Below are 9037 nucleotides of genomic sequence, written 5' to 3' on the forward strand. Positions count from 1 at the left end.
CGTCTTCAGCAGTTTAACTGTCGCCCCGGGGGCCTCACCTGAATCCCGCGCCAACAGTTTGCCGTGATGGCTGACAGCTGCCTGAATAATAAATCCTCATCAGGCCCCCGAATGGATGGGGGAATCCAGCGAGTGGCGTCTTCACTAATGGAAATCACCTTGCCATTTTTTGCCTTTCAAAGACACAGGGGGACAGGGTGTGCATCTTCTTTGTGGAGGTGGGGCTGTAGGATTTCACACTGTCCCGTGGGCTTGACACGGGCCACTTTGACATGTGTGACAACGTGGACTAACGCCGTGAGGAGTGCAGAGCCGAGCCGCTGAGCAGGAGGCCGATAGCTCAGCTCACTATCGTCGTGTCCCGAAAGGCTGCGATGATGATGATGATGATGTGAAAAAGCTTTGTGTTGCTCTGGAATAATGTGTAAATCTATTTATTGACCGGATCCATGACTTTTTTTTTTTTTTACATCTCTACTTTAGTGCAGTTAGGAAAAAACACATCTTTGAACCAACATCTAAGTGCGTGTTCGTTACATAGGGCATAAAATAATTTTACACAACAAATGGTAAAAACTGAAAGTGCAAATTACTTCAGTCAGACCACAACACGCTTTACTAGATGCAATATATTGCTATTATTTTGTCTCTAAGCAATGGAGACAAAACAAAGTCTTTATTCCTCTGAAAGAGGAAGTCACTTAAATTCCTCTATACATGTCAACATGAATGGCTGAGGCTAGTGACAGAGAGTCTGGAGACGGGTCGAGGTGTCCTCTGAAAGCTGGGACTCCGACTGACGCTGTGTGTGTGGAGTAGCAGGTTGTGAATCACTGTCACAGCGTTGTGTAGCGGGATGTCGAACACTGATTGTCACTTCATGGGGTAAAGGGATGCTGAACACAGACTCCGGAACCTCTTTGCTTACCTTGATCCCCTGCTCCCGTTAATGCTGTCATGGGTAGGGCCTCTGGGTTGGGAGGAGAGGGTGGGCTGCAGGTCCCGCTGAGGAATAGATGAAGAGCATTTCCTGGTGCCACTCGCCCTGCTGGCTTGCACAAGGCTGCTCTGTCTCCCTCTGTTTGCTCTTTGAAGTTGTGCAAAGAGGTCAAGAGAAGAAGTGTCTTCGCCGTGGTGGCTCTGCCCTAAACCCAACACCCTCCTCCACCCCTGCTCCTTCAAGTGGCCCTTTGAGATCTTCCAGGTCTGAGCAAGACAGAGGTCAGGGAGGGCATGATGGACACAAGAGGGTGTGAAACCTGTGGCTGGACAATGTCTGCCTGTGCAGAATGTCTTGTTCGTGTATTGTTTAAATCCACTAGCTAGTGCTATCACAGAACATTTACCGGCAAGTCACCTTTGCCAGCAACTGTTACCGTTGGTTCATGACCCTTTCTTTGAGCACAGATGGCTCACAGCACAGCTTCAGCTTTCATTCTTTGTACAGCGATTCCACACTGAGTTCCGGGCCCCTGAGACTTAGAGACACTGCTGTCAATCAGTCACTTCTACCACTTTGTCCCTTCTCTGGCTGTCCTCTCCATCCCTTCAGCTCTATCACCGGTCCTGCTCCGCCCTGCCCTGCCGCAGGTACGACTCACACAGCAACCTGCTGCCTTTCGTAACTTTTCCTTTCACACAGCAAAGTGAACTGAACTCTGAGAAATCCCCAGTGATTCAAAATAATTTCCTCTGCAACTTTTTCCCTCTTTCCTTCCCTTCCCGTCCTTATGCAGGAGAGCCCCCCCCCCGTCCTCCCCTCCCCCTCCTTTCAATCTCGCTCTCTCTTTTCCGTCTTCCTCTCCCATACTCCCTCTTTCCTGTTGCTTCTTCGCGCCCCTCCCGCGCTCGCTTTGTCTGCAGCTGTCTGAAGTGTGCTGTTTGTTCAGGGTTCCTCCTTAACCCTGGTCAAGGAGTGAAAGCTGGCAGGTTGTAGTACGAGGCTGGGGAGGATCGCACACTTGCCGATGTCCACACGCTTTACCTGGGATTCCTTTGGCGGAAATCAAATAAGTACAGCTGCATATCAGCCTTGTGGCATTTTAGAGTAAGGCAGTGTGGTAATTACACTCATAGGCTGATAATTGGAAGTTTAATGGTTCAAATCCTGGGAAGAACCCTGGTTAAGTGCCCTAGAATAATGTATTTAACCTGAACTGAAACTGCAAAAGAGGGTGCGGTGGCGTAGTGGGTTGGACCGGGTCCTGCTCTCCGGTGGGTCAGGGGTTCAAGTCCCGCTTGGGGTGCCTTGCGGCGGACTGGTGTCCCGTCCTGGGTGTGTCCCCTTCCCCCTCCGGCCTTACGCCCTGTGTTGCCGGGTAGGCTCCGGTTCCCCGTGACCCCGTAAGGGACAAGCGGTTCTGAAAATGTGTGTGTGTGTGTGTGTGTGTGTGTGTGTGTGTGTGTGTGTGTGTGTGTGTGTGTGTGAAACTGCAAAAGAGGGTGTGGTGGCATAGTGGGTTGGACCGGGTCCTGCTCTCCGGTGGGTCAGGGGTTCGCGTCCCGCTTGGGGTGCCTTGCGACAGACTGGTGTCCCATCCTGGGTGTGTCCCCTCCCCCTCCGGCCTTACTCCCTGTGTTGCCGGGTAGGCTCCGGTTCCCCGTGACCCTGTATGGGACAAGCGGTTCAGAAAGTGTGTGTGAAACTGCAAAAAATCTGGCTGTACAAATGGACAAAATGTGCATTTGCCAAGCAGCAATATATACATATTTAACTCAATAAACACTAATTTCTTTTGTACTCTGATATTTACTACATCCTGACACTTCCTTTGTTCTCTAACACACTGAAAGTGTTTAAACTGGAATCGTGCAGAAAACAGAAATAGAGGAAGAAAAGTAGCTGCGTAGAAAACAGACTATTTTGCGAGCTGTTTTCTGCCCTTACTTGCGGCTGCATTTTAGTCATGGAGCGAGATGTACCCAGGGATGCTTAAGTGAGATAAATCAAAGTGAAATGACGGCATCTGAAAAAAAAATATGCGGTCACACGCAGACACTGCAAGCACACACTCACACACACGCTGACACAGGGAGCTGAAACACAGCGGACGCAGGCTCCGCCATCAGAGCTGCGCGAGGCTCCCAGCAGCTCCTGCCCCAGCTTGCCTGGCTACAAACTAAATCACCAGGAGATCTTTTAAATTCCCCCTCGGCGGCACCGATGAGAATGATTAGGTGGCCGTGGATTAGACAGAGTGCCTCGCGAGCTATACTTAGCAAGCGGACCTAACAATTTCAGCTCGGGACTGAAGCGAGGAGATCAATATGGGCTCTGAAGTGAGCAAGAGTAAGAGAAATGCTCTGCGAGAGAAAGTCCTGCGCAGGATACTTGCGTAGGCGGATGCACTGAGCCCAGGACCGTGGCACAGGAAGGAATCACCGCAAATTTAGCAATCGGGCTGTGAGCGGCTGTGTGCCGAGCGCGGAGACGGCCTGGGGCGTGCGGCGTGTAACCGGCAGCCCGGAGCCCAGCATCCAGCAAGGCACTGATGTCAATCATGGAAGTCACTCTGCAGCAAACATGTCAAAGTGGCCTGTGTTAAACCCACAGGACAGTGTGAAATCCTACAGCCTCACCTCCACAATCCAGTAGCGCTGTTGTCTCACAGCACCTGAGCGATGCGAGAAGATGCGGGTTCAACCCCCGTTCATTCGCTGCGGGGTTCGCATGGGCTTTCTCCCGCAGTCCAAAGACAGATGTTTCAAGTGAATTTCCCATACCCTGTGTTCCTGTGGTGTAAAGATGAGCGTTTCACTGTAGGAAGCGTATCTAGCGGTGTAAGTCACCTTGGGTGAAAAAGTCTCTGCTAAATACTACGTAATGTTCACGGTAATTTGCTTTGGAGAACAGTGCAAAATGAATAATTGTAACATTAAACCCAGTAAAAATAGCAGTATGTGTTTTCCTTATGGGGCATCGGGGATCTCAATGTTTAAGGTTCAAGCCCCTTTCCCTGCTTTGGCCATAGTGCCCTTAGTCAAAGTACTTATCCTGAAATCACAGAGCAAAAATATTTTGCTGTATAAATCAATGAAATGCTTTAGTTTAAAATAATAGAAACATTCTAGGGGAGGCCTTTACGCATATAAAAGTGTATAATATATAAAATACATGCTTAAAATATGTATTTCGAAACAGTTTGACAATTTTTTTCCTCTTCTGTGAATTTTCCCCCGACCGTGTGAGTCGTTCAATTGCTTTTTCAAGATGAACCAGCCTTTCTCTGCAAGGGAACGTTCAAGGTCTCTTGTGTGTGTGTGTGTGTGTGTGTGTGTGTGTGTGTCAGGCCTCTGCTGCCCTGCTGTCTCCCCCAAGCCATGTGAGGGCTACCTCTGCCAAAGTGGAGCAGCTTCACTACAGCTGTGTTGCCCAGTACAAAATGTATTATTAAGAGATGGGTTCATCCTTTCATGGGTTCATTCTGTCATGTATGCAGTGTCTCTGGGCTCGGTCAGCTCTGTGCGGTTAGGGTAAAACGCCGCTGCGATAGGGCAGGAGGATGTGAGGCTGGCGTCTCGGTGCCGCTGCACTTCGGCGAGAGTAGTCTTAGACAGACGTCCAGGGGGAAGGGCTGTTTATAATGCCTGGTAGGGGCACAGGTAGTCAGAGAGGTTCCCCTGTGCCCGCTGCTTGCTCTCAAGCAGGACACAAATAACGGCATCGCGGCCCAAATTCTTGCTTTTGTGCTGGCCCAGCAACATAGCCGCAAAGGGGGAAAGAAGACGGACCTTTGCTCCGGCCGTCAGCCCCTTCTTCTGCTCCTGTTGCCCCAGCAGACCACAGCGGCAGGCACGCCACCAACCTCCGCCTCATGTGGCTTGGGAGTTTTCATCTGAGATACTAAGAAAATTAAAATCAAATACCGTTCTTATTCAAGGCCAACAACTTTTCCGTTAGCCTTTTAGGGTAGAATTTGATCATAAATGAGCGCGTAATAGAAGCCAGTCTCGGTTTTACAAAAAATAAACCGCGGAACTATGAGAAAATAATCAGTGAATACCTGGTTATTGCTGGTGCGTGTCCTCCGAGGTTCATAAGTTCTCTGGGTGAGTAGAGTGAGAGCGCGCGTCCTGCCATTCTGAGGTTTGTAATTGCAGCAGTTGTTTTGTGGTCGCTGCGGGGGCGCCCATGTCGAGGCCCATGTCTGCAGGGATAGCGGGAGAAACCATATCCAAAGTGAAAACAAGCGGAATGCAACGAGCGGCAAGGCAGAAGTTTAGCGCAGAGGTTTGAGATCATGCACCTCACCCCCCCCACCATCTGCCCATGACTGAGAATGCCCGTGTTAAGAGCCATAGTTTTCCGGTGACTTCTGAAGGTCTTACGGATCACCACATACATGCTCAAGAACTCATCCAGTCCTGCACATCCCTCAGCTAATGGCACCGTGCCAGACTGTAAGGGTTAATGTCCGGCACGGGGAGAGGGCCAGGCAGCTGGCCAGCGCTGGTCATAAACACGGAGGCCCAGGGGGTCTGCGTGCCAGGGACAGCCCAGTGACTCACAGAGTATAAATCCTTCAGCGGCAAAGCGGCTGTTAAGGGGACAGCAGCGCTGTGGTCTCCCTTCAACACAAGGGGAGGATCTTCTCTGTGCCATTCAGAATACTGGCACCACTGCCTGACTGGTACAGTCGTTGCTCAACTAATCCTCCTAACTGGCTTACAGTTCCATGTAAAGCACCTACAAGACACATGGATGCGCTGCATCACTGCACCTTACCATGTTCCCAAACACGCAGGTGGTGAGCCATGCCACTGTAAAATCCAGTATGGATATGTTTCCTGTGCTATTTCGCTTCGACTGTAAAGTTCACTACCTTAAAAAAAAAGCTCACAACAAAACATGAGTTTTTTTGTGTGAACCTGAAACAAGCAGTAATCGCATTGCCTTGTTGCATAAGTGCAGATACAAGCCAGAAGCAGGGTTGGTGTGTATTTGAATGCGTGATTAATGCTGTGGCTGAGTGGTCTCACTTTACACTTCTGCACTTATCGCGGCTGCCGGACGACGCCGGCGTGGCCAAGCTACAGTCGCTGCCACCAAGCGCACGGTCCGATCCCCAGAGAACCCGCGGAGCACGTTTCACTAAGGCATGTCTTTGTTCTATTTTCAAGCAATCTTTATGACACAGTGCTTTCAGCCCCATTCCTCAATACCCACAGAGCGCCTCGGGATATGAGTCCTGTTGGGTTTTTCATTAGGTCGCGGCCTATCTGCATTGGTAATCCGTGCTGCTTAATTATAGGAACAAAATGAAATTAATAAAAGCTGTTTAAACACGTAGCTCTTGTCTCTGACTAGCGTCACCAAACCAGCACTTGTCTATCAAACAGGTTATTATTTTTCACTATTATTTATCTTACTTACAGTGTTGGGTGTGTAAACTAAGCAACTTACAATTATTTAACCATTTATACACCACTGTAATTTTCATTGGCGCAGCTCAGAGTGAGTGCCTTGCACAAGGGCATTACAGCAGTAGCAGGGATTCAAACCTATGCCCTTTAGGTGTAACATGATGGCTTTAACCTCTACGTTGCTCACTGGCCTCAAAGACGCATTCCGGCAGGGACCGGGAAAGCGATAAAAGAAATTTTTCATTTAGAAGCACAATATCCTCAAGTTCAAATGGTCCCAGCTCCGATCCAAACAATGTGTTGCGATAAATGATACAATCCAAGTTTAAATGAAAGAGAAACGGTTGCATTGCTTGAAGACCGAAGTTAGCCAGCCTCGTTATAATATGTTATTAAATAACGCAGACGCCGCGATGCAATCTTTTTGCGCTGCATAAAAATAAACAGAAAATGAGCTGGGAAATTTTGAATAGCAAATTTTTGTGCTTTGCTGCTGTACTATGTGTTTTGGACTCCCCCACAAGTCCCAACAAGGGCTGTGCTGTTGTACCTTTGGGAAGAGTACATCAGCGAAACATCCAGCTCCATAAATGGATAAAACTGTAAGTCATTTATTGCATATTCCGTCGCCCGAGTTAGCTCCCGCGGTGAGAGCGCTGCCGACAGAGGCCTGGCACAGTCGCGGGTCCGGGAGCGGAGTGACGCCCAGCTCTTGTAGAGATGGACAACGGGTTCATGGTGACGAGCTCTGAGTAACGAGGGGGCGACCGTTTCCCGTAAGCGGAGTGAGGAGGCCACTACAAGACACGTGCTCGTGTGGTATTCTAATCATGTCAATGTGAAATATCGCATGGTAGAAAAGGCTGGAGGGCCGTGCTCGCTGTTCCGCTGCTTTGTGTCGAAGCAGAAGGGAAGGCAATAGGTTTCTGTTCCTGTTCTCAGGCAGGGTCTCACACGGGGCCCTGGATGCGACAGTCCTGCTCCCCTCGTACACCACGGCCATTACGGTTCAGCTCCGCTTTGAGCAATCGCGCACGGCGCACACGGACGCACGCAGACGCCCACACGCTTCCTCCCGGCTGAGTCACGTTTCGATGGGCTGCGAAGCAACTCCAATTTACACTTGCATAAACTCTATTTAACCGCCGGTCTTCCTATTACCATCATTAGCGTTCGAGCGCCTACCAGAAAGCCATGAAAACACCGCCAAACAAAGCATCAGCCCCATCTCTGCTGCTGCACTCAGCTGGAAGGCCGTGCGTGAGACGTAACCTTACTCTTTACTCCCGCTTTCCCCTCGCAGTGACTGCAAACACGCGTGTGGAAGCCGGGAGTCGTCCGATGAAGGGGGGAAGCCCTGAAGGAGTTAAGCCTGTGTATATCTGTGTGTGTGTGTGAGTGTGTGTGAGTGTGTGTGTGTGCAGAGAGGCAGTCTACATCCTGGCAAGCTCCAGTTTACACAGATGGAGCAGCTCGCTGGATAAACCACAGAAAATTCCTCCCACTGTCCAAGTTAGCACTTCTCAGGGAGAGGAGGCGATCCTCTGAACCAGACCTGAGCAATGGAGGGTGGAGAGGCCCGCCGATCTCAGAGCTACATGTGGAGCGAGTCGGGGGAGGGGGATGGGCCGAGTCAATCGCGGCTTTAATATGTCCCTTATTTACTTAGCAGTCTCCCTAAAATACTTTGGAAGGGAATATTTTATGGTTTTGTATGATACAATCTGACTTTGCCAGCCGTTAATATACCGTTTGAAACTGGTTTATTCAAACTTTTTTTGCTTCCTCTTAGCAGGTCATCAGTCTGCCACACACTGGAACCTTTTCACAGATTTCTGTTAGGCAGCCCAACCTTCTTAAACATCCAGCTTGCTCTACATCACCTTTGCGCCTTTATGGTTTCTCCACCTTCTTCTCATCCTTCTACAAAGAAGTCATCTCCATCCTCTACTCCAGCTTGAGCCTGTGTATCATCGCCATTCACTCCCCCGTGTCCACCCTGTCCATCATTCCACCGTGTACCCTGCCCGTCACATCCATCTTCCCTGCTCAATCTACCACCTTCCTACCGGACCCACCCTCCTTTCAGTTGCGCACTGTTGTTTGCAGCTCTTCGGTCACTATATGTGCTCCAAAACCTTTGGAAATGCGGACAGACAGAAAAAAACACATCAGTAAATTGACTGTAAATTTCCTTGCTCGGTCTGGCTCAAACTGGTGGGATGCCTTCAGGTTACGTACGTTATTCCCTCGGGTTAAGTGACATTGCTTGGGATGGCATTTAAAACAGATTTTTCTTTTGTCCCACACAGTTAATTTTTCTCTTTACTATTGCACACACATCAAGCTGTTTTTCATTGAATCTCTAGGAGATATTTTCTGGTACAGTTTCTTTCTTATAAAAACCTCTCATGTCCTCAGGCTGTCACTATAAAGACTCCGGATATGACCCTCGGTGAACTGGCCTCTAGTGTACAAACGAGCAAAAGGCTCTGCCTGTAAAATTATGTTTAGGTCTGTAGCCCATCTGGATTTTAAAGCCATGGCGCCACTTGACGCCGTGCATCCAGCTGCAAGTCGGAACTGGCACCTTGTGGGTTAAAGCAAGTTCTCTCTGTGATCTTCTGCTTGAGCCTGGCAGCAGAAGTTTGCATGCTGTTGGAAAATGAATCAG

The 9037-nt window shown here is 49.5% G+C and overlaps 1 long non-coding RNA gene across 4 annotated transcripts; it reads right to left on the reverse strand.

Annotated features, from left to right (window-relative positions):
* Positions 1-2571: 2571 nt before the first annotated feature.
* Positions 2572-7893, reverse strand: LOC108936943 (uncharacterized). Of its 4 annotated transcripts, none has more exons than XR_001966310.2 (5): positions 7641-7893; positions 5004-5147; positions 4732-4843; positions 2888-3732; positions 2572-2608 (listed from the first exon to the last, which is right to left on the reverse strand). It is a non-coding gene; the product is annotated as an uncharacterized LOC108936943 (long non-coding RNA). The 4 variants fall into 4 exon arrangements; XR_001966312.2 differs by having other exon boundaries at positions 7549-7893; XR_001966313.2 differs by lacking the exon at positions 7641-7893 and adding an exon at positions 5726-7532.
* Positions 7894-9037: the final 1144 nt, after the last annotated feature.

The sequence above is a fragment of the Scleropages formosus genome, chromosome 2 (assembly GCF_900964775.1).
Source record: "Scleropages formosus chromosome 2, fSclFor1.1, whole genome shotgun sequence".
NCBI classification, from domain to species: Eukaryota; Metazoa; Chordata; class Actinopteri; order Osteoglossiformes; family Osteoglossidae; genus Scleropages; species Scleropages formosus.